General features: G+C 24.1%; 1 long non-coding RNA gene across 1 annotated transcript in view; it reads left to right on the top strand.

Moving 5' to 3' along the window:
- The window catches only part of LOC129612651 (uncharacterized), a 128,964-nt gene that overhangs the window by 30,292 nt on the left and 70,878 nt on the right, over positions 1–27,794 (top strand). The window contains exon 2 of the long non-coding RNA XR_008697262.1: positions 24,595–25,137. This is a non-coding gene — a long non-coding RNA (uncharacterized LOC129612651). The remainder of the gene's footprint in view (positions 1–24,594; positions 25,138–27,794) is intronic.

The following is a 27,794-nucleotide window of genomic DNA, read 5'->3' as shown; positions in this document are numbered from 1 at the left end:
GTGCATACATCAATTTTCCATATATTATTACTTATATATGTGTATAATAAATCAGTGTGAAAGTAATAATGTCCTATTTGTTTTATTCAAGCTAAAATAAAAACTATTACATTTTACAACTAAATATATATATATATGAAGGTATATTTAAATGAAATTTTTATTTTTCTGCCAAACTTTTATATTTTAGTGACTAAAATTCTTAAAATTGACTGGCTACATGTCATCATTTAAATTTTCATATTATTCGACTATAGAAAAAATATCAGAACAGAATAACATTTTATCTTTAAGACTATTAATACCTTTAAAATCAATTAAAGGTCAAATAAGAGAATAGAAATTTGCTTTTAAAATGAGCCGCTGATTATATAACCGCTTTAATTTTCATGTTATTAGAATCATATAAGAAATGAGTTTGTGCTCTGTAAAATATTGAAAATAAAATATAAATTTTATACAGCTCGTTTTGAAAATAGACTTTAACTTTTCCATTTATTTTAGAGTTAATTATAAGTTTTAGATTGAATGATTCTTTCATTTAAAGAGATATAGTGTTAATCTATATAAGATTGTCTAAAATTTCATCTTTTCTTTCTTTAAGAATGAGGTTCATAACAAGTATGAATCGTTATTTTTGGAGGTAACCTCTTTGAGGCTCATTTAACGAGTAACAGTTTCTATCTAAGCATAGTTTTATAAAATTTCCAGTTTCTTGTCGCCAAAGGTATTAAATTTTGAGAGATACTTATAGATTTTAAACATAGTTTATTTACAGAATTTACATTTTTTATGAAATTGAGGGCCAACAAATTTGTTAATTAAAAGCAACAACCTTATCTAAATTATCTTAAAATTATTATAAATAATTTGAAATATTATCCAATTAAATGAAATTTTAATTCGCACTTGTTTATTCAAAATTCATTTGTGATTATAAAAATGATAATTAAATTTATTTAAATGAAATTTAAATGATTTTATAGACTATTTTAAATGAAAAATATTAAAAATATTAATTAAATATATTAATTTTTGTTGTTAATTTTTAATTATATAAGTATTATTAATAATAAAAACATGAAATTGAACATGAAATGTTAAAATATTAAAAAATGCATTTTATTACTCAAAAATAATTGATGGCTACTGAAATTAGATGTGCGATTAAATTTTTTGTTTTATTATTTTGAATGTTATAGTTTTCAGTAACTAGAATTTGTCGAAAATTTATTTTAAGTTTTTCATTCAATTTACACTATATGAAGCTAGTGCTAGTATGTAAATATTTATATTCAAATACAATGTTATTTTGTAAATTACAAAAATCGTAGAAAACGTGCCATTCTCTTTCTTGATTTTATTTTTCATAATATATTCAAGTTTTTTGTTATTCAAGGACATAAGAAAAAAAAACTATAATAAATTGTGAGATAAAAAAGGACAAAAAAAAACAAGAAAGAAATGACGAATACTAGAGAAAAAGAGTAACAGAGCTAATGCTTATATACTGTTACTGATGGATTTTAACAATAGTTTTCTTACTAATGGAGCCATCACTTGTTCTTTTACTCTATAAGAATGAATAATATTGCAGGGATGAATAAAAAAATTGCTATGCTTTAAATTACAATTATTTTACAATTTCTGTTTTTCGTTTTATAAATTTTAAATGAAATTTTTTTCTTCAATTAGTGCAAAATTAAAAACATTTTGAAAAAAGCTTATTATTCAATTCATATAAGAAATGATGCAGAAACCATTTAACATTGATACTATGCAAGAGAGCTTTTGTGGTGTGTACTTGTATCGTATTTTTTTTTGGAAAATTTTGGTAAATTTAGGTGTAATTCCGATTGACTTAAAATTGAGTAAGAAAGAATGCGAACATAGAAAAAAAAATTTATGCAACCATAGAGAGGAACGAAGAAGCGGAAATGAGTATTCTCAGATTATAAAGATGTAGAAAAAACATTGGAACAATGATCGCAAATGATGGCAATGATATCCGATCTTAATATCTCAACCGAACGTGAACATGTTAAGATCAACTGCTAAATCACGAAGTTCTGGTAGGCAATTGTATATTTTTGTATCTACTGATTTAGAATGGATATAATGAAGAGCCTTCAATGGACGAATTACCGACAGAATTTATTGTGGGATGGATGGTTTAGATGGTTATTAAGTAAATTCAGAAACAAATAAAAGCTGTCGAGTTTGTTAATTCAATTCAAAATTTCTAGATTTTAGAATAAAATATAAATCTTTTAACACATACGTACATACATACAATAAATGCGATTTTAATAAAAAGAATCAATATTAAAAGGTGTGAATATTCTTTTTTTACTAGTGGAAATTTCATTGAATAACTTATATACCTAAACCGCAAATATAATAAAATTTATTTATTTCTAAATTATTAATTACAAAATTTTAAAGGACTATTATTTAATGTACTTGCTTATAAATATATTAATAAATAGCTTGTATCCTTTTTAAATATAACAGTCTCATTATGTATAACATGTTGTTTAAAAATTACCATAAAAACAAGACCTTATAACATGATTTCATGTATAAAATAAAATTTTCTTCTCTCTGTTCTGTTTGCCTTTTTTTGTTTTGCAAAATATCACAATATGTCACCTGTTTCATTTATTAAAACCTCTAAAACCTAAAAAAAAAGAAAAAAAAAATAATGAAAAAGAAAGAAAAAAAGGTGTAAAAAAGTGTAAGAAATGTAAAATATGTGAAGTTTATCGTTCTATCTTTGGGGTTGTCTAAATTAAAAGTTTTCTGTATACAAATTTCGTATAATTTTATTAAGCCTTAAGGTTTTATTTGTAGTTGATGAAGATTTTTTAAAATTTTATTAAAATAATTTAATTACTTAAAATTCTGTTTTATAAGAATATAATAGTGGAGTTTTGTTTTCGATGTAGACTGCAAAGTTTTCTACTTTGAGTTTGTCATTTTTCGAATCAAAACTAAATTTTTCCACATCCAATAATGATAAGGATACGTTGCGGTTCATTTTGTGTGAAGGTTTATCAAAGGAATTAATTAACAAATACAATTTCAAGTAAAAGTAAAACATTTGGGGTTAGAAATTGTAAAAATTAAACATTGAATTGAAGAATGTTGCTAAAACACATACATCCTTATTGTGAATCTCACTCGTAGAATTCTACGAATTTCAAACGCTCGTAAACTTTTGAATAACTATAAATCTCACTTGTAGAGATAATGAATTTGCAATGGGAACATTATTTTTCGGTGTGTCAAAATTGTTATTTATTACAGCATGCAATTGAGAACACTTAAATTTTTCAATTTTTATAGTGAGATTTACAAGAAGAGTAATAGTGTATGAGTAGTAAAATTTTAGCAATAAAGAGTCAGGCATAAAAAATATGTGCATTCTTTTCTTATAAAAGAGATCTTAAACTAATTAAAATTTTACTTATATGGATTTAACCGTGTGTGAGATACTTACGTAATGTGAGAATTAAGTGCGAAGCCACGATTTGCTTTCTTTCATGTTTATTGACATTTTTTTTAGAAAAGTGAATTTTTGTTTTATTTTGAAAATTCTTGTATATCCACTTGCAAGATTTTAATTTCATATTTTATAGAATCTTATAAATGAATCATGAAATTTAATATACTCTTTTCATGCAGTTAAAATTTTTGTTTCATTATCCTGGCTGGCCTATTTATTTCATTATTCAAATTCCTGGTAAAATAAAGTACGCATGAAGTTTTTGTTTGTGGACAGATTGTTTTTGTATTTTTTCATTTGGTTGACTTTTATTTTTTTGTTTTTTGTAGTCTTGTAGATTAATGATATCATTTGTATACCTGGGATCTACAGTATTTTCCCCTTAATAGCATTTGACATGTTTTTTTTTGTTTTCCAACGGAATTTTCAAAGGTAAAAGGATTCGATTTTTTATTTATTTTTTTTCATGTTTTTTTTTCTTTATTATACTTGTATCCCTTAATCTATTAGATTCGTTCATGTATTATTTTGAAGTAAAATTTATTATTCTTTTTATATATACTTATTTTTTTTTGGTTCCTTTCTTGTATCATAAATGGTAAAGAAAATACTATAATATTTCTCAAAAAATTATAATGGTAAAGTGTTCGAGCTTTTATACGGGAATTTAATCAAATGTTCATTAAGTAGATATACTTGTATATGAACAGAAAACAGCATAAATGTGGCTAAAATTTTATATTAGAGAAAGAAGGATAGAAGTTATTAAGCTTAAAAAAATACTATATGAAATTTTAGTTATGCCTTAATAATATAATAATTAACTTTTTAACAAAAAATATTAAAATATTATTTGCCTGACTCTTATTTTATTGAAAGATTTCCTTGGCAAACAGAACTCAAATATTAAATAGAAATAAATTGTATTGATTCTTTAAATATGGGTCAGATGTGTCAAATCCGGCTGAAATATTCATATTGATCGATAAACCGGTATAAATTTCCTTATATGAAGTGGGACGAGCGTTATCATTTAAATTTGTCGATTTATCTACATATATCAAATAGCAAAGAGGTCTAGTTAATAATTTGTGGCAATCATGTTTTTTTCCATCCTATAGGCATATGAAATATTCTTGCAATTTTATTTACAAGGATGTACATAGATATTTATATACAATCTCTTAACTGCGTTTCGTTGGAATTTTTATGTTTTTCTTTCTGTGCCGCATGCATTTTGGAGCAAGTAAAATTAATAATTTTAATAAATTATTTTCAGTATCAATTCTTACTAAAATATCTTCAAAGCATGTTTGCTAAAGAAAAAACAAAAATCTATAAATTTACAAATTGAACGGGAGTATTACGAATTCTGGTTGAATTTCTTAAAATTTCTCTTAAATTTTAGATTAATCCAACATTTTTTTTTTAATAGAATAAAAGAATGCGTAGGTTGTCTGAAAAGTTTTTGATAAATTGAAAATTGTTTTTTTCTTTCTATTAATTTGTTTTTCTATATTTTTGTACACCTTCATATATATATATGAACATCCTTACGTAAAAATTATTTTTCTCTACCTTATTAAAAGTCTACTTGTTTACTTTCATATTATTTATCCTTAGGTACTATATATACATATATATATATAAACAATTAATTGATTTTTTTCACATATTTGTATAATTTAAGAACTTTGTAGTAAGATCAGGTGCAAATTTTTCTATCATATAACCTAGCATATCAAATTAATACGTAGAGCCAAGTATACACGTGGAAATTTTTTAAATTTTTATACATGCATGTTTATATATATGCATACATACATATGAGAATTGCCTAAAAGTTCTACGAATTGAAAATTGTAGACAAAAATGAAAAACACAAAAAAAATTAAAAAGGTTTTCATTGTGAGAAAAATGACTTAGACGTTTTCTTTTTGAAAATGAAAGCATGATAACAAAAAAATATTCCAGTAACAAACAAAATGAAAAAAATCTTTTTTTAAGACAATAAAATTCTCCATTTTGAATTTTATTTGTCGCATTTTCCTTTCTATTTATGGCAATTGGTGTGTATGCGATGTGTTTCTCTTATACTATTCTCTTAAAACTTTCAGATTTTTTTTTGGTACTTTTCCTCTTTTTTTAAATTTACTATATGTATATAATATAAATTTTGTAAATCGAAGTATGTATAGAATAGTTACATATATGTGTACAATACTATGGTGATAATCTATACTTATGCGTATGTATAATGTATGTCTCATAATATGTCTGTTTGGATTTGTAAGTATATCGTATATGCGTAATGAAAAATACCGATGTGTAAAATTCTCACAATATGTCACTTACAGTGTTTTGGTGTGTGATCAAGATTAAGAAAAGAAAAAGTATAAAATTAGAAAGAAAACTAAAACAATATCAGATTGGAATGAAAATGAAAAGGAACAAAAGAAAATGAACAAAACAAAAGCAAAGAAAAAAATGAACAAAAAAGAAATAATAAAAAAGGACAATAATCTCTTTCTTTATTGCTTTCTTTTATAAATTTCTTTCATATACCACAATATTTCAAAAAATTGCATACTTCTGGGATGAGAAAAAAAAAATTTAAAAATGCGATAGCATAGTATACGAATTCAAGGATTAATTGCGAAAGTTGAGTCAAACAATTTATATTTATATTTACCGTTTCCTTTTTGCATTTAAAGAAATTTGAAAAAGCTCTTATATTCAGAAATATAAGGAGCCGAAAGTTCACATTTAAATATTTCAAGGGGCGAAAACATAAAAGGAAATGAAGAAAAGCTAAATAAAGTATTTAAGAAAAATGACTTGAAAAATGACTAAATTTTAACGGCCGGTTTGTCATTTTCATGATCAACTATACTATGCTGTGATAGAAGAAGCCAGCTTCTTATATACTTCTATAATTGGAACTTGGAAACATTCATTAAGTGATTTCCTTTGGAAGACCATTTTCCAATAAAAAAAAAATATGAAAAAATTGCTTTTATATGAATTTCTTAATAATAAAAATTGAAATTATTTTTTGAATTTTTCTCTATAACTTCTTTGGAAACTTTACTGGGATCAAAATAGCAATCACATTATTTTATAGTGTATATGTAAGAATTTAAATCATTTTATCAAAAAATGTAATTTTAAAGCTATTTTTATTGTTATAATAAAAACAATTCTTTTAGCTATGCATTTAAAGTCTTCAATTATGTTATACGAATGAATTAAACGAAGGGGAATTTATCCTTTTTCATATATTTTAGTTTTTTCCCCATACACAAAATTTATTTTATTTACTTTTGTTTTATTTTAGCAAATTTTGAAAAAAATAAAAAAAAATATATGCCATTAGTTTTAGCCTGTTTGTCTGTCTGTACGTTAGTTTGTGAAACGAAACTAACGTACGTTAGTTGAAAATCAATTTATAAATTTTGGAAATGGAAATGAAAATTTCACGATACCGAATTAACCATACAAATTTGTAAAAACAATTGTTAGCTTAATTTTTTGAAGGAAATTTTTTTAGTGTAGCAACTTGAATTAATGCATATTCAATTTACTGGAGTACAGTGTTCTTTCATGCCTCAAATGCTTAAATTTACTTCTCAAATTTTGCAAAATATCAGTCAAGTATGAAATTTCAATCAAAAACGCAAAATTTTCAGACATCTGTCTATTTCATTGTCATCTTCTTAGAGTTTCAATGAAAGCTTAGCAAATAAACGATCATAAAGTTAGGATGTAATTATGTTTTTATCACAAAGTATACGCTTTAAATAAATTAATAATTTTTCATCAATTTTCATGAAAATGTGCTATTTTACAAATTACAAGTTTTATCGATTTAATTTTCTTTTCTATAAATGTTAAGTATAAAATAATTTCTTGCAAAGAAGAGAAAAATTTTCTGTATTCTACTTTATTACTTTTTCCTTTAATTTTCTATTTTATTTTTCTATTTTCCTGTTACTATTTTCATATTTATTGAATTGAGAAAAGAAAATTTCTTTCTATTGTTATAAACCGGAAGATAAGACAGGTCGTGTGAATTGTGACATGTGTAAATGAATTCTATACAACCATTAAAATGAATTCTTATTTTTTTTACCATTTTTTTTTGACCAATTTGTAAGATTTAACTATTATATTACATACATGTACATTTTTGTATGTATTATATAATATGTTTAGTGTACAATCTACATGTTTAAAAACATGTAGGTTGCTCATTCTATTAAATAGGTCAATTTAATATGTCAATGTATGAATATAATATATAATTGACAATATATGTGTAAAGAAATTACAGGTGATAATAATTTAATTTTGATGTTTTTAAAATTTCTCTAACTTAAGACCTAAAAAGATCCTATATATATTTTGCACTCACATTATAATATATAAGGGTTGAAATTGTATTTTATACTAATATCATTTATTTAGAGTAATCTTCAGATTTATTTTTAGGAATTAACTTTTTTAGTTTGTTTGGTTATATAACACAATGTTATATTCTTATTTTAATAAGGTTAATATATTGAACTTAGAATTCCATTAATTTTTTTTTGAATTGTTTAAGAAAATATATATATATATATTGGGATTAACAACTGAATTTGATTATAATAACAAAAATCGTCTTAAGCATGAACTCTAAGAAACATTTTCGATTTGTTTATCGGTGATATAATAGATAAAGTGAATCAAGATCAAAAATAAGAAACATTAAATTTGTTGTTAGGCATTAAAATGTCAGATATGATACCTCTTCTGCTTACTGCGAACTCGCGTTATCGGGCAAACAACAGACCTCTCTCTTTCAACATAAAAGGTAGTTTTGTTTTTTGTTAATCATACAGAGTAGAGGCAGAGAATGAAGGCATGTGAAAGTATATGAAATGAACAACAGCGTGAACGACAGATAATGTAAAAATATTTTTGTACTTGTGATCCATTAAAACAATGTGAAATAAATAGATTTCAAATACAGGCGAGAGATCTCTACCACATTTATTGTTGATTGTTTTTTTAAAAAATAACAGCAAAACAAGGGGGAAAAATATTAAAATTACGTTTTTATTATATTTTCTCATGTTCTCTGGTAACACTTTATTATATTGTACATTCATAATAAATGTTTAATAATAAAATTATTATTATTACTATTTTGTGTTATGCTCTCTCTCTCTCTCTCTCTTAATTTTCTTTAAATATAAATCACTCAGTTCGATGAATCAATTCATTTTAACAATTTATGCATACATATATATGTATGTATGGCTATGTACTATAAATGATACATTGTGATTAAATGAATGATTGACCGAAAGAATTCAATTTAACAATTGAACTAAAATTGAGAGACTTAAGAATTTGATTGGTGTGAAATTGAATAAGCTTTAATATTTCTCTACAATAAGATTATTTAAGTTTTTTTTTTCTTTATTATTATAATGGTCAAGAGAATTTATGGGAAAAATATACATTTTTTTAATATATAGACACACACATTTATACCTTTTCTACAACGTATAATGTTAAAATATTATTATGGGTTGGAATATTTGTTTTTCTAAATTAATTGTATTCGGAAAGGTGCTTTATATCAGGTCTTTAAAGACAATTATACAGCATTCTTATGTGTATATAGCTACATACATATATACATAATAAATACCATAATTTATAGAAGAAAATTACTTTTTAACGAGATTGAAAATTCTTAAGCGTTCTAACACTAAAAAAATTTATATGTATGAATGTGTATTTGAATAAGACTACATGCATACATACAATATATATACATGTATATAGGTATAGAAAATTTTTCATTAAAACTTTGTCAATGTTTTTTAAGTTAAAAGTTTTAGGTTATAAATTTTGTTTTCAGCTGGTTTTTTTTTTCTAAATAGAATTTAAAATGAGAAAATCTGTTCAATTTTATTTTTGATGTTTTTTAAATTAAAATTGGGCTACTTTGCATTTGAGTCATAGGAAAAGTAAGGAAAAATTTATTGTTATTTTGTGACTACAATGTACGCATTTTAACATTTTTTTTTTCGAAATTAATTTTTATCATAAAGTTTATCGTTTGTCCAGACAGTTTGGAAAAGTCTAACAAAAATAAACGTAAAATATTGAAGAGAAAAGAAAAGAAAGAAAAAATTCCAATAGGAATAAAATTTGTTTTTAAAAGTAGACGTTAATTTTTTTTCCTTTTTTTTACATTTTTTTATTTATTCTAAGGAAATGGATGAGAATTTTGTTTTCATTAAATGAAAATCTTTTAGCAAATATGATCGCATTAAGATGTGAAAAACGTTCAAATTTTGATATTTTCCATTAAATTTCAAAAAGTCGAAGCCTTATTTTATCGGATTATTTCAACCTCAATTTAATTGAATATAAATTTTATTAATTAATTGATCTGGATATATTAATTGAATGAGGTGTTTTGAGGGCTGTTGCTCCTATAGTTAATTCTAATACTCAATACAACAATTGTTTTATTAATTGAATGACCTTATTTAATTAATTACCTGTCTTCTTCTTTAATATAGTCTTTAATATATAGGCTTTAATATAGTCGACCTTAAGCAATCAGTTTAATAATATGGACAGGCGAATTTTATTAATAGCAAATTATATCTCGTATACATTTCATATTAATACGTATTATAGTTTTATATTAACCTTTAAACTTTCTTGGTATTTTATCGAATAAAATTTTCTTATTATTTTGGTCGAATAAGAGTTTGATATTTAAATATTCAAAAAACCAAATTCATTTGATATTTAAATATTTTGCATATTAAAAATGATTAAATTAAGTATAAAATTTTAAAGTTTTTCAATATTTTGGTATAGACCTTAAACAATAAAAAACCAGAATTGAAAAATAACAATAAAATTAGAAGAAAACAATTATTTACTTATTCATTTTTGGTTTTTTTAAGTGTGTACATTTCGGGAGAATTTTTCGTCATCTTCTTTTATCGCTGTCATCATAGTCTTAATCCCAAAACAAATCATTAAATTGATAGGCAATGATTGATAGATGTGTTTTTTTTTTTTGAAAAGTGAATGTTAGAGAGAATGGAAAAGGGGTAGGAAAAATTCTATTTTTCTTTTAGATTTTCGAAAATCATTCAAAGAAAAAAAAAAGTAATAAAAAATTTTGAAAGTTTTATTTTTATTTTAACACTTCCTCTTTCGAACCACAAAACAATGAGAAAAAGTTACATCATAGAAAAGAGTAAAACAAAAAAAAATGAAAAATAAATGAAAAAGTGTTTATCACTTAAACCACAACTGTTCTATAACAGGGGTGGGTAAGTTTAACCTTTTTTTTTGTGTTTTTGATTTTGATTTTTCTATAATAAATGAATAAAAAAAAAATAAGATTGAAACGAAACTGAAAGATGATAAAAGAAAAAAATTTAAAATATATTTGCTTATGAAGAAGCTTCCCGCATATTTTGTTTTGTTGTCAACGTTCTTATAGGGAAATATAAAATGTCATTAATTTTGAAAGGAGTTTATTGAAGAATTGGATGTAGAAAGTATTTGAGAATCTGTAATAGATAAGGAAGTTCAACTGATTATTAAATTTGAAAATCTATAGCTAAATTCTAATGCAAATGAATATTTTGTCAATAATCATTCAAGGTCGTCCGAGTATATTTTTATCACGGAGTTCGTTGCGGCTAACAATAAATTAATTCGAAATTACCGATCGATTTCTGAAGTACAATATTTCGATTTCTGAATATAAAATTTTTCGTTTTTTTAGAAAAACATAAACCATGACTGAAAAAGTTAGCCGCCTAAATATGAATTGAGCAGAAAATTCATAAAAATTTTCTAAATTCTATTTTTGTACAACATTTTGGAAAACGTGTATTTTTCCCAAAAATCCGAAGCGATTTTTCTATTGCTTGCTTTCAATAAATACTGGCTTATGAATTTTAAGTAATTGAATTTATTATTTGAGATTTTTGAAAGCTCAAAATATTCGGCAACAGAATTTTATATATAATGCACTTGGTAGTTAATAGTACTATACATCGTACTTTATGTATTTAATATATACATACATACATAATATAATAATATATGTACATATATATTAAAATTAACTTAACACAGTTGGTAGCCAACGTGTTAAGAAGATGAATTCTACCAAATATTTAAATTATTATACTCATGAACTAGGATTTTTTTTTTTACAGAAAAATAATAAATTATTTAGATTTGATAGATTACTATTTATTTTTTTAAGTCTATTATTTAGAATAAAAGTAAACTACATTAGCATTTGTTAAATTCAATGTTAACCAATATTACAAAATTCATTATAAAAATATTTCACTGTGTATAAGTATTAAAAATTTTAATACTTAATGTGTATGTGTGTATATGTGAACAGATAAAAAGAAAAACATGAAAAGGTTAAAAACATTTCCTTTATTGGATTGACATAGGTATATTTGATCCCTTTAGGATAAAAGATCTTGTCAAAGTATTATAGGTTCAAGGTCTCTAATTTTCGCTCTTTTTAAATGTGAAATATAAAGCTTTTGTGTAGGTGTGCACTGAATGCGTGAATTTTGACTATACATCGTACTTAATGTATTTAATATATACATACATACACAATATAATAATATATGTACATATATATTAAAATTAAGTTGTGTTAATGTAAAAAATTTGAATTTATCTTATTTTGTATAATGAACTGCAAGAATTTGGGTATAAATAAGCAATCAGGACCGGATCAGTAACGCCTGAATGTATGTTTGAAGACTAACCAAATATAAGTAAAAGAATGAAACACAAATAAAGTTTATATAAGAAAATAATTTTCAAATTAAGTAAACTTTTTATGCAGTAATTGTTACAAAACTTTATCAAATTTTGAAGTTAATTACTCGTATGCTGATTTTTTTATGTAAGCTATTCCAAATTCGTTATTTATTAAATTTACTCCTTCTCTTTCATTACAATAGTGAAATCCAAGTGGTGCTGTAAAAGCAAAATGGTTTAAATAAAATGTTCTCATACATTGAGCGAAAGCACAGCCGTAATTTGCTGAAAATTTTTAAGAAAACTTTTAGATTTTGATGGGAAAACATGTTTTCGTCCCCGTTATGGTAATGCATATATCAGTTGATTAAATATAAAATTGACTTAAGCGGACATTTTGCTGTTATTGCAAAAGTTGTTACTTCATAGCCATTTAGGTTAATCTGTTATCCTAACTTTTATGTTTATAATTTGTTTGTATGTAATCATATTCAATGCATATAATATAGGTTCGACATATATATGTACATAAATAAACTTGAATAAGCTTTTTCTATTTTTTTTTTAATTTTATTTCTTTAAAAATTGAATAATGTTATTCAAATAATATGGGTTTAAAGGTTTCAAAATCTTTAACATAACATGGTTAAAATATTTGAGTGCGTATTATGTATGTGTAATATTAGAATATTAGAATATTATATTTTCATAAAATTCTGCAAGTACAGGGTGTATTGAAATTAATTATTTGTATTAGGCGTCTACATAATATAAGAATGATGTATAAAATTCAATTTCAGAATATTTAAATAATTCGGAATTTAACGTGCTAATTTTTGGTTTCGGAACAATTTTGTCTTCGGAATAATTTTTGTTTTCGGAACAATTTCGGTAAAATAGAATTTAAGTAAAGTAGACAAATTTATTTGAACTATTAAATTATTATTAGTTTTCGAATTCGGAGTAAAATAATAAAATCAAATACTCTTTGAAACGCTTCATTGACTTTTGTTTTTGTGCATTTTTTTCTCAACTTTTACAAAATTATTAAGATTGTGTTCTACATTTTACTAGTAAAATATTTAGAACCTCAAATGAAGCAACATAACAAAATACGCTTCAATACAATCTTCGGTTTTGTTCGGCTTTTGCATCGTTTTGTTAATTTCAATCGTATCAATAAAAATATTTATGAAACAATCAGTATTTTATTTGTATTTTATCATAAATCAGTAAATTTTTATATTTGAATATTACATATAATATGTACTTATACATAATATAAGTTATGTAAAAGAAATAAATAGCAATGTATTGGAAATTTGATTATAGAAAGCATGTAAATTTAGGTATCTTTACTCTCACTTTATTTACTCTTACGCATTTTTCATTTTACAGACGTACATACTTTTATATTAGCAAATAGCAAACATATTTTGATATTTTTGTATTGTTGAGTATAAAATGTGAAAATTGAAGGAAAAACCTTATTTAAAATAAGCGTCATAAATTTTTTTGCTTTATCTTTGTAATAGAATAGAAAGAGATAAGCGGATTGAGAAAAACGAAAAAAAAAAATAAATAAATTTTCATTTCTAATGTATTTTTATTTGGAAAACGAGAAAAAGTATATTGTTTTTGTTTTTCTGTTTCAGTCAATAATAAAATATAAACATTTTAACAATAAGAAGTGATGATAACCTTCTGTTTTATTATGAAATGCGGAATTTTTAATAAGCATAATGCGAATCAAAAAATGTATTTGAACGAATAATAAGGTGCAGAATAACCATAGAATAATATTAAGAACACCTGTCAGAGTTTGAACATGTTCAGCTTACTTAACATAAACTTCAAATAATGATGTCTTAAGTGATTTCAAGAACCTGTCTGGGACATTTCTGTTTATAAATGAATGAAGCTGGTGCATTCTAGTACTAAAAATTTTCAGATTTATTAAATTTTATTTTGCTTCAAATAATTTTTTGGAAAAGCTTATAGTTACAACGCATATCTGCATACGAATATTAAATACCGAAATTACAGTAATTTCGCCAGGCGATTCGATGTGGAAGACAAAATGAGTAATTCTCTGTATTCCCGAAATTTGAAAATTGTTCGCGGTGTTTATTGCTAGAAAATAGCACTTTTAAAAGTTCGCCGGACTTTTGTAGCCTGAAGAGTCGTGGTTTTCTTAAATTTTCGAATATCTCTCACTTTTCTTACATTTGCGTATAAAGGGGGTTGACGTTTTGTTAAGAGAGTAGTAGTGCAATTAAATCAATTCACTTTTTTGTGTTTTATTGAAAAAGTGTATAATAAAAAATAATTAAAAAGAAATTTTAATATTTATTTCTAATGTAATTCTAAATGGAACAGAATATTCATAATAAAGGTTATAATATAATATTATCATTGACTTTTGAATGTACTCGCACATACACTTATGTATTTGATCGTATGTTAGGTTCATTGTAGTAAAGGGATTTAAGGTTTAATGGTGTATAGGGAATACGCAAATTCATACATGTGTGCGCATGTAGATGTGATGTGTGTGAATATATCTTTTCTTTTTAGAATATTATAAATGATTCTGTTTTAAAATGATGGTGGAGAGAAAAAAGAAATAGATAAAAAGAAAAATTGGAATTCAACGAAATTTTATATGATAAATTATATAATGTTATGATTTTCATTTTTTTTATTTTTTATTTTTATTTTCTATTTCACTGATATCCTTGCAATGTCATTGTTTACTTGTTTACTGCTTTATTTTTGTTTGTTTTTTTGGATGTAGGAAAAAATTTAAAAATTATATTGTATACATATTGTCTACGTATATGTATATGTTCACGGAGTTGGAATCGATTAGAAAAATAAATATATTTATTTGCCGCTAAGGACCCAAGATTATTTGTAAAAATTTTTATAATAAAATTTTGAATGTTTTAAAAAAATTGCAATTATTTTAAAATTAAAAAGATAGAAGATTGAGTTTTGTGTCGCAAATTAACAACTTACTATCTTTAACAATATGCTTTCACCGATAGTGTACCAGTAATATTTATTATGCAAAATAGGTAAGAAGAATATTTAATCCGAACATGTCACATACGTGAATAAGGTTCACATAGCTATTTTGATTACGAAATAGAATTCGTGAGCTTTAGGGTTTTTGTTTAGTTCAGGTTTGCGACTATAAACGAAAAATTGATTATACAAATAGAATAAATGTTGATAAAAGTTGATTTGGGTAATAATTTAAGATATATTGACAATGGAGAATATATTGACAATCAACCAAAAAATTCAAAAACAACAAATTCAGTTTGAAATAACCAGTGTGTGTAAACGATTAAATCTTGCCGATTATCATTATACTTTGAATTATTGCTCAAATCCACCAATATCTATACAGGATGTTCGAGAATTGAATTCTCCCCTTCTATATTTTTAAAAGAAATATAATTTTCGTTATGGTATAAGAAATGGCTGAACATACGAAATATTTGCATTGTATAATTATGTCATTAACAGGGGCTTAATCTTAAAGAAAGTTATGAATGTCATTAAAAATCTCATAATAAATAATTAATAATAAATTATTTATAAAAATCAGTAATAAAAGCAAAGTATTCACGTTCTAAATTTTTTTGAAATCTTGGTATATTCATCTAAATGATAAATGGATATTTGACACGGGATATTTAAAAGTTGCATAAAAAGTGCTAGTTTCTAGCAACAAAAATTTCTATTTTGGCATTTTTTTTTTTGCAATTAATTAACATCATAAAATTGTCAGTTTATATCTTTAAAAAATAAAAAAAAAATAAATGTTTTTTCTAATTTTTATTTACATGCTATAAAAAAGCTACTTTCTTTAATATTAAAAACCATGTAATAAATATTGTGTATATACTTATATTAAAAAAAAATAATATAGAAAAAAATAAAATTATATCTATTAAAATTAAGTAAAACACACTCAGAAAACAAGGCATAAATTATGATTTTAATCTAAATTTAACTATTAAAAGCTCATAATAAAAAATAATAAAAAATTTTCTGATTATATGTACATCCAACAACCATAAAACAACAAACTAACAACAATAATATTACAATTTTTTTATGAGTTTATATGAGCCTATTTTCATATGTATGCATATATGTATGTATATAAATTTTAATAGGAACATAATATAAAATATTACATATAATATATTCTCACGAAAATAATAATAATCTTTAATCATAGCATCATCATGCAAACCAAGTTACCGACCATGTGAACCTCATATACTTAACCTATAAACACGTATGTATGTTTATGCTTGTGCCCTCATTCATTACAATGTAAAATGAAATTACATAAATGATTCAAAAAAAAAAAAACCAACAAGAATATAATAAATATATTAAATGTATGTACAAATGTAAATATGATATACATACATACATACATACATATATATATAAAAAGGAGAACAGTTAAAAAATTATAACTGTTTATTTATCCTTTTATTTATTATTCAAAAAAAAAAAAAAAACAAAAAAACGAAAAAATAAATAAAAAACAATGAAATGGTATAAAAAATTAACAACAAAGCATGTACGAAAAAAAAAAGGAAACGAACCGGGCACATACATAAATAGAAATAAACATTTTGACTTAATGGCCCACTTAAAATCAAATAAAAAAAAAGAGAAACAGTTAATTTTTTTTTTATTTTCTTTTTTTAAGTCAAATTGGCACAAGCGTGTAAAATTTATTTCGAACATATTACAATTTCCATGAAAATAGTTAGGGAGCACTGGGAATTATTATTCGAATGAAAATATTCATATCCATTCTTGTTTCATAATACGATATTACAATGTTCTTTTCCAAAACTCTTCTTTAACTTCTGGTTTCTCTACCTTTAGCCATCCCATTTAAATCAAAACAATATTATTAAAATCAGTCTTCATCGAAGGCTCATCTCAATATATTTTATGTAAAAATATCACTGAAATGGGCTAAAATCCATTAATTTTAAGAAATTTTAGAGCCCTATACTATATCTATACGACTTTTCATCTACAAGAGTACAATTTTACCCTAAACCTCATTTAAATGTAAATAAAACTTCCCCAGTTTCAAATCGAAGTGATCCTTGAAAAATGCTTGTTCTATAATATATTTTACATAAAAAAAGCAAAGCACCGGAAGAAAGTACAGTCATTTTTATAGATTTTAGTACATTGTGGTTAATTTTTGAAAAACTAACTATAATTATATTGTAAAAAAAAATCTGGGGTAATATTGCTCCCCAAAGGCGGATATAAGTTGTCGATTCATTTCACTACAATAAAAGGCAATAAATGAAAATTATAGTCTGACAAATGAATTGACAGTATTGCAGGGTCACTATAGCTTATGGACATAAAAAATTACAACATGCATCAACATATTTTAAAGTTTATTTTAAATTTTACATTGATGTACTTCAAAAAATTTTACAGATTAGAAACAACATTTTATTAATATATGCCAAACTAATGTTTTAATACTACTAATTTTACCAAACTAATGTTGTTATAATTTACAACAATTCAATAGCATTTTCATTAGACCCCCTTGTAAGATAGTTTTCCTTAAAAGTTCATGGAATAAAATTTGCTATTGATGGCTACTTAAAAATTTAAGCAATTAAATTTAAATATATTTTCAAACTTAAAAATATATCTGAATATATATGTATATATATAAGAAAGGTTTATATGTTCATATAAATCATATCTTAGAATCCAGATTGTGTGCCGCTCACTTTAATATTTTTTGTTTTTTAAACTTTTTCCACAATACATTACCTTAACATAATATATATATATTTGTAATTTTATTTTATTTATGTATTATTATACATACTCTTATTTTTATGGTAACTAGTAACATTGTATATATAATATAAATTTTTCCCAGCACACCGAAAAATTTGAGAAATATTGAAAATGAAGGAATTTTATTTTATATCCCAATGAGCAATTTATTAATTTTTAAAAAATATACCAATTTCAACTGTTATACGTTTCATTATAAAAATATTTTTATATTGTATTGAAGACTGTGTTAATATTAATTAATTGGAATTGGGGATCCTGATTTTTGTTATACAATATTTAAATAACTTTTTAATTTCTATCTTTCAGGATGGTTTAAAAAGCATACATTCCGAATATTAATATTGATTTAAGCTATCAATCTATTAACGTTGATTAAGCACCCACTATCACATTTGGTCTTTCTGTTACATTGATAATGTTTAGATCAGCATAGCCACTCGCGATTAAAGTTTATTTATACAAAAGTCGGGTATTTCAGAAACTTTTTCCGGGAAATTTTACATTCTCTATTTGGCAACGTTGATTTCAAAGTAAACCATAAATTGTAAACATATTTGGTTATGCTTATGCATAAGGACATTAATTATATTATTATTATACCCGTACATATACTCGTACATTTGTTTTATCCTCGTATGTATATGCATATACCGTACATATAATAAATAGTTTACGTTTAATAGGTGGCAAGTATTCATTTGTAATTGTGTTTTTTAATGAGGAAAAAAAATATATTACAAGTTCTAGACCTAGGTGTATATAAAAATAATTGAACTGTTACTGTTATTCGTGTTACACTTTAGCTGTTATGTTTTTTTTTTAAATATTTTGCAAAATGTTTTGTTCTTTTTTTTTTGTTTGCTTCCTCTCGTCGTAATTAATGTTCTCTGTTCGTATAAACCTGTTCGTTTTTCACGTTTTTCCCGAATTTTTCTTTTATTGTGTTTGTTTTTGTTCTTAAATTTTTGCTTTATTTTAGCGCTGCTTTTATTATTACTGCTTTTTTTGCTTTTTATTTTTTGGTTACTTATATTTGCATATCTCGCTCTCACATCTTTTCTTTAAACTTATTTCAATATATGTACATAATACGTAACGCCATAAGCATATAGACATTATGTATGTGTATTTATAAAAAAAAATTATTGCTTTACAAATTAAAAATTATCCGGCTACAAATGTGATTATAAAGTGATAAGAAATTAATCATTTAAAACACGCAATGTTCCTAAAATCAAAAGAAACAGGTGATCTTTTTTTATTTTTGCTGTTAGTGGTATGCTTGAACTTATTGGTTTTTATTAAAGGGTAAATTGTGAACTAGAAAAATAGCTAATGATACCTGGGTGAAGGAGTGGAAAAAAAATAAATGTGTTTGGTTTCGTATACATATTACTTCTTGCGGTTTTACTTTATCCAATGCTCATATGTATATATAAGTAATATATATATTTTTAAAAACAACGTGCATACGTACATGACTTTATTCATATTTATGTCAGTGTATGAAATATATTTAATTTTAAGGCCAATTCGAGTTGCTGTTTTGGAAAGAAATTATTTCAAAAATAATTGAAGACTCGGGATGACGTAACTGTTAATTTCAAGAACGGATTCGAGAATTAGACATTTTATTATGTTATTGTATTTTACAGTCGAAGAAATAAGTTTTCATTCTTCTGCTTTCATAGAATTCACAAAAATTTGTCTTTGGTTTTGCAGTAACTTGATATAAACTTGTAGTTAGATTTTCTATTATTGCACTTAAAATGTAGCCTGGGTATATTCAACTAACTCACTTATACTAATAAGCGAACCCAGTTTGTTGAAAGAAAGAAATCACTTATGTTACAATTAAATAACAGACCTAGACAATTAAAAATTATTATTAAACTATTTAATAATATTGTACAGAGTTGATGCTGAAAACATGAAATTTGAAATTGAAATACATAATTACTATGTAGCTACATATGTACATATGTATGTATATACTTAAATACAAATATATTTTTTGAATTAATTGAAAGTTTTTATTTATTATATAATATTATAGAATAAAATTAATTAATTTTTACAACATTTTTAATTTACCTCAGAATTATAAATCGAAAAGGTAATCTTGAAAAGTAACCAAAAAATAAAAATACCTACACACACACACAGACACAGTGATAAATTTTAATTTCATTTAACTGTAAATGACAATGACAACCATTGTATTTTTTTTCTCTTTCATTCGTATTGAACCAATATTTTTTATCTTAATTCAAATCGTAATGAAATTTGGTTTCTCTCTTATTTTTTTTCTTTATCCAAATCTATCCAAACGAGAACGAAAAAAAAACCAATGATTAATCAATGAACCAACTAACAATATAGTGACATTATATTAGATTTGTAAAAATGTATATCTCTATATATATTTTTATAGTCCTGTATGTATGGATGTAATATGTAATAATAGATAGCATAGAGCCAATCAACATTGTCTAGGTTCTTATTTTTATCTGATTTTTTGTATTATTTCATCCAATATTACACAGGGTGGGTCGGAATTTGATGAGAGAGGATGATGTATTTCACCGATAAAATAAAAAGCACATGCAGCGAGCTTTTTTAAAATATTTAAGTTGTTTTTGTAAAATTTTTAGTTTTCTAATCTAAAATTTCAAGTTTATAAACAGCTATTACTTGAAAACGAAATGTTTGATATCATAGTCATTGACATTTTATTAATAGGTCTATTAATGTAGAAAAAAAATTACGAAAAAAACATTGTTTTAGCTTCAACAGTTTCGAAGCGATGGTGGATATTCATTACACAGGATTTTTTTCAATCTTATTAGCTTTAATCCTTCAAAACTATCTTTAGACGTTTGATTGCCGCATCTCGCTCTCACGCGAACATTTTTTTTTAATAAAAAATTATATAGAGTAACCTTCGCCAACTTTGAAGCTAGTTTCGGACCACCCTGTGTACATATGAAATATACAATATATGAGAATTATAAAGTAAGTAAAGTGTCATTGACAGAAGAGCTACTTTTTAACTGCTATGCACTATATGTGGATGCAATGAAATTATATTGTTATGTATCTGAATTCGGCTAGACAAATGTAAAGGGAAATTGGAAGAAAATAAAATCGTTTTCAGTTATATTATAACCATTATTCTGTGAAACATATCTGTTTTTTTTTTTTTCATTTTAAACATTGATATGAGAAACATTTTTTTTCTTAATGCATTTCTCTTTAACAGAGTGTCAGTCTTGCATGAAACTCTTGTTTTATAAAAATATTTATATGAAATCGGATATTAGAACGGTCCAATATTAAAACAGTTAAAAATTTATTTTATGTTATTGGAATAGGAATGAATTCTTCGGTTATTACGAATTATTTAATAATTTAAATGTATTAATAAATTATATTTTAAATCATTTTTATATTTTCTTCGCCAAACCTACATGTAGCAATGTAGAACTCCAACTGTTAAAAATTAAAAGTGTTGTTAATGTTGATGAAAGATCAAATAAGTAAACGGTCAGTTAATACAAAATTTTTGGTTCAACAATAAAATTCAAAAAACACTTTGTATATATTTTAATAAACGTACATACATAATATGCAATATTTAAAAAAAAATAATATAAAACATTCTTCTCTATATACAAGTACCTATATATATATATATAAATTAGTTGGCGTAAAACCAAAAATTACTCTCAATGTAATCAGCCGCAAAACCAAGAAATCAATGCATCTATTATACAATTACATAGTAATTTTGAAATATAATTATATTAGGAGGCATATTTTTGTTCGCTTATTCTTACACGTCATGTATTTTGTGTATATAAAGATATTATTAAATATATGTATGATTAATGTATACATAGGTACATCTTACGTGAGTGTGCTGGAGAAATAAATTTGAAAGGAATAATAATTTTTAGTAAAAAATTTTTAGAATTTATTAAATTGAATTCTTTAAACATATAAATAAGAAACTTCAAGGACGAAATATGATGAAAGTAATCAAAAGAAATTTTTCTTTTTTTTAAACTGGCATAGTTATTTTAATGAAAAAATTTAAATTTTTCTAAAATATTAGTTTTTAAAATATGTATCAGTTATACATAGAGCACAATAAAAACTCCAAAGAATTAATGATATGACAGGGTTAATATTTCAGAAGAACATTAAAATGTTATTTATAATATATATAACGATTTCTTTTTGTAATGGCCATGCCATTACCATGGTCCTTGCTTTTTCTGAGACCCTGCCCGCAAAACCCCATCTGATGCCTTTTGTCCCAAGTCTTTAGCACTTAAAAGCACTCGTTCTTTTTCAGAAGTAGTTATATATAGACATTGTAAAATAAGGCAGTTTTTGAAGAGTTATGCGAAAACAAATAAAAACAAGAATTAGAAAGGTAAATTCAAGGCATTCCTTAGCGGATAGTCTAATAACCAGAAGGTTATTAGATCGATGGTTGCCGAAATATTGTAGTAATTAGCATATTCTACCAAATTAAATGCATATATATTACCAAATAACACTTAGTTTTTGTCATGTACACCACGCTATAAAAAACATACAAAATATAAAGAATTTTGAGAAATTGAAGTTCAAATGCTAACTATGCCTTTCGGCAGCTTTAATATATTTCAGGTTTTTTTGTTATAGGTACAACAAATCAGATTTATTCAATATTGAATTTTTTTTTTAGTTTTCCATAGAATATTATGTAACAAAAAGTAATAAAAATACTTGAATTCCAAAAACACAACAAAAAGTTTCCTCTATTCCTATAAAAAAATTTTTTTTATTTTATTAATGTCTGAACGAGCGCATATTAAAAAATAAAAAAAAAGGCACTTTTAGTGACCCTGGTTTTATGCTGCAATTTTCTATTTTCAAATTATAAAGGATTTTCAGGATAAGAGAAAAAAAAAGACCAAGAACTATTCAAAAGCATTATACGGTATATTTAAAAGGTTATCAGTTAATATTTGTATAAAATTAAAAAAAAATTTAATATGATAATTTGAAGAACATCCAAAAATTTCGGATAATTTTGTGGTACTTTCCTATAAACTTCTCTCTCTCTCTCTCTTCTTTTATAAGCTTATAAGAAAGAGACTCTCGAAGGCAGCTTGAGACGTTCAACATGTTTAACGGTGTGAATAAAATTTAGAATCTATGAGTCTATTTTATTTAGTAATGCGATTTTTTAATTTAATTCAGTTGTCTATGGTTAAAAATTTTAAATTTAAAATGAACAGGGTTCAAAAACTATGTGTTACCGCATTGTAAAGCACAAGAAAACAATATAATATTTTGTATCACAATTATATGTTGATGTTATAAACTTGAAAGCATTTTAAATATGATTTTAAGTATGTATAAAGTTCAACACTATACATATGAAATAATTACTTGAATGCAAAATTGGATATGAAAATTTTTCATAACAGAAAAAAAAAATAAATAACAGGAATTAAGATGCCAATATATAGAATAATAGATTACTGTTATATTTATGTATTGCAATGAGCAAACACAAATAAAAGTAATGAAAAACAGAGAAAAAAACGGTTTTTATGGTTGCTTATGCCTGCAATATGAAATTTTGATTTTTCCAATTATAGACCTGTACTTTTTCTCATATAAATATATATACATATATGTATGTATATACTATATAATATATGTACATACCTACACTTTTTCCGTTGTATCACCATATTGCTCATCTGTGGAAGTATACAGAATTATATATAAGCGATTATACTATTCAGTTGCATTAAGGGTTTATGGATGTGCACGGACTTAATTTAGTTACGTCTCTGTTTTTAATTTCCAAGTAGTTTCTTCATATAGTGAAAATTTGCAAAAATATTTTGAAATCGAACATATTATTATATTTTTTATTTGGCACCCATTTTTAACTTTTGACTTATAATACGATTCTCAAATTGATAAAATTTTCTGTTATATTAAGTCATTCATGTTTACAATTACACGATCTTTGCAGAACGACTGTAGTTCGTTTTTAAAGAATAATCCGATTGAAATTTTGATATAAATGTGCGACGTAAATAAATAGTACATTTTACAAATTTATTTTAAACTAGAAATTCAAAGGTATTTTTAAAATGGGTCGCCTAATGTGGAAATTTCATAGGCGGTTTTTAATGCACACATGTATTATACAAGAAAGCAACGAGAACAATTTTAATTAAAAAAGAAAATACATATGTATTTAAAATTTTATAAAATTTTTTAGAAAACTAAAATTTTATTTTGGCAAATCTTTTAAATTTTTCTAAAGTTAAATTTCTTGTTTTTCATTTCAGATTTTCTTAGTGGAAACGTCATCAAATCAGCAATCCAGGAAAATTAGCAATTAAAGATATTAGTGTTTTCAGATATTGTGACTCAATTTAATAAATAAATTGTAATTAAAACACGCGTTGACATACTTATTAACACAGAAATGCGCATAAGAAATTATAATTTTTAAGTCATAAATATTTGTATATAGTATGTAAATTTACAAATATTTACATTTAATAATTATATAAAATCTTATTAATTTCGATCTCCGAATTGTTTGATTTCTATTTTTTTTGATACAAAAGTTTTCGTTTTTGAAGTAAATACAATTATTTTTAAAATTATTAATCCAGAAAAGAAAAAACTAATATTAAAAGTAATAATATTTTTATAAAGTAAAAATTTTTAAATAATTTAATAAGTGTAAAAAGGAAAAAAAAGGATAATAGGACAAAAAAAAATAATAGAATTTTATTAATTTATCAGAAGTGATGAAGTCATGAGACCAACATTCGATCGAAGGCTCTGGATACTTCTGTTTTGGTACATCATATTTTTACAATGTAAGTACAAGTTTCTTTTCTGTTTGTATAGATTCAATTATTTAATTAGATTATAATGTATTCACATCGATCTTTAATGTGAGCTTTGACCATTTATAATTTTAACGTACAAAGTGACTTTTTTATCAATCTCTCTCCCAACTTTACTGTAAGCGCTTTACATACGATAACAAAATTCATACTGAATAAGAGAGCCTAAAACAATATGAAGGTAGAGAGAATATGAAAGTGTGGAAGAGAAAGTGTGAGTAAAATTTACTTCTAACTCGTCGGTTAAAGGTTTTTTATATTCAAATTTAATTTGTTTTTCTTATGATATTCTTACAATTATTATTAATTCAGAATTGAAAAAGAAACGAGACCTGACATGTACCAAAAGTTGATCAATCTGTGACATAACCAAAATTAAGTTACAAATAAAATTTCATTAAAATTGTTTCAGCCATAGCTTAGATACACGCGTGCAGTGTGATAGACAGGCAGACACTCCGGCTTACTTCGAAAAAATAGTTTATTTTGCGATAGTAGAAAAATTTTTATTAGTATTGTGTATAAGTTTATGTATAGGTATACATGTGTGCATATACATTTGTATATTTCGCTAGTGTTATTACTCTTAATATTTTGTGCAGTTTCATTTTCTATTCTGTTTCTTTTTTAAGTCTGTGTTCTTACACTGACTAAACAGCGATTTCCTTTTAATTTTAACCCAATAATAATATTCTTTTATATACTCGTATAACTAGTCTTGAACTTTCTATAATCTAGGTAAATCTTTAGTATATATTAGACTATCATTATGACATCACATACATACAGTATATGAAAGAAAAAAATTTTTTTTGAAATATTCAACTAAATTTTTATCTTTATTTTTAATTTTCTTACAAAATATACTCATGTCTTCTTATTTATGTTGCATACTGTATAAGTAGTAGACATATAATTCTTATTTATATTCCATAAAATCGATTTTTATTCAATTTAGAAATAAAGTTATCTGAGCCCTCCAAAAAAGAAGTTTGTATTGCTATATGTGATATACTCGTAAACAAGTATAAATATACTTGTATATATATATATACAAGTATACACATATACATATGCATGTATATATTTTGTAATCTTATAATTTTTAAATACATGTTGTATCCTTGTCATGGTAAAATATTCAAAATACCATCATTACATTATCACCTTTATTATCGTGATTACCTTAACTTTCATGTTTTTTTCTTTTACCTAACTGTTAAAGTCTACTTCTGTTGCTGGTGTAGGTTATCGTTTGTTGCCACAATATACTTGCTTATACTTCATTACGTTTACATAATAATATTTATTTTTTTTTTAATTTTATTTTCAAGCATATACAAAAATTATAAGAATATTTCCTTCACATCTTATATTTTAAAAAGTTGTATATAATGTATTAACATGTTGTGTGTAATATAAGGGAGAAAATTTTAAGAAAATATTTTTTTTTTAAAATATTAAAAAAATGCATAAAAGGATTTATATAAAAATATATTAGGTATAAAAAATTTACGTATGAGCATACATGAAACTTAGTATGATGACAATTTTATATATAAGGAGGAGAATGTTTGTTATATATGAAGTTGTAAATGAATGTTGTAAATAAAAAAGGAAATGAAAAAACAAATGAGAAAATTAAAGCAAGAGGTTGACAGTGTAGATTATTACACTTAACAGAGCAAAAATAAAATAGAAATCTGGAAATATCTGCGATTATTTTGAAATTTAAAAATTAAAATGTGAATGCTTCAAAGAAAAACACGGCACCTTTTTTGATGAAATAAACAAAACTGCAAAGAAGGGAAAATCGTTATTTACAGTAATCTTTTAAAGTTCAACGTACCCAGTTCTCCATGACATTATTGGTTATCAAAAATGAGATGTGAACATTAAAATTATAATACAAAAGCAGTAATTAAAAAAACTAATGTAGGAAAGTTTTGTAATATAAAAAATTTTTGTAGAAATCTTAAATGTTGAAGTCAAAATAACCTGAAATTTTTCTAAATTTCCTAAATGAAAATTAGAATTTTTTTAGAAGATCAATTTTAAATATTTAATCAACGACTTTTGTAATACTTCTCTCATTCTCTCTATAAATTCTTTCCTTTGTATGCACTCACTTTAATGGAATTTTATGTTATTAATATTATTTAAATTTCAGCTTTCTGGTAACCTTATAAGTCTTCGTCAGAAGTAAATAGTTAATGATTAAGGAGGCTTACAAATTAATGATAACTAATTTTACATGATATGAAATTCTTTTTTTAAGAGATCATTTTGGTGAATTATTTAATGATTTTTCATAAGATATTAAAAATCACATTAATTTTTCAAAGAAGCGATTTGAACCTTTTTGATATGGTTTGGTTACCCCACAATAAGTGACAAATTAAATGAATTTGATTTTTACATTTCTCTTTAATATTAAAATAAATTTACAGAATATCTACTGAATACGCATCTACGCAATATGTACTCATATTATGGTTTTTGAATATTACAAAAACAAATGAATTCGGATGTCAGTGGGTCATTTAAAGTGGAACCTTTCACTTGAACATGTAAAAATACTGTTTTAAAAAATAATTTTGTAATTATTTCAATAATATACCAAAATA

The sequence above is a fragment of the Condylostylus longicornis genome, unplaced genomic scaffold (genome assembly GCF_029603195.1).
Source record: "Condylostylus longicornis isolate FDR11 unplaced genomic scaffold, ASM2960319v2 ptg000075l, whole genome shotgun sequence".
NCBI classification, from domain to species: Eukaryota; Metazoa; Arthropoda; class Insecta; order Diptera; family Dolichopodidae; genus Condylostylus; species Condylostylus longicornis.
This window is presented reverse-complemented; position numbering and strand designations above follow the sequence as displayed.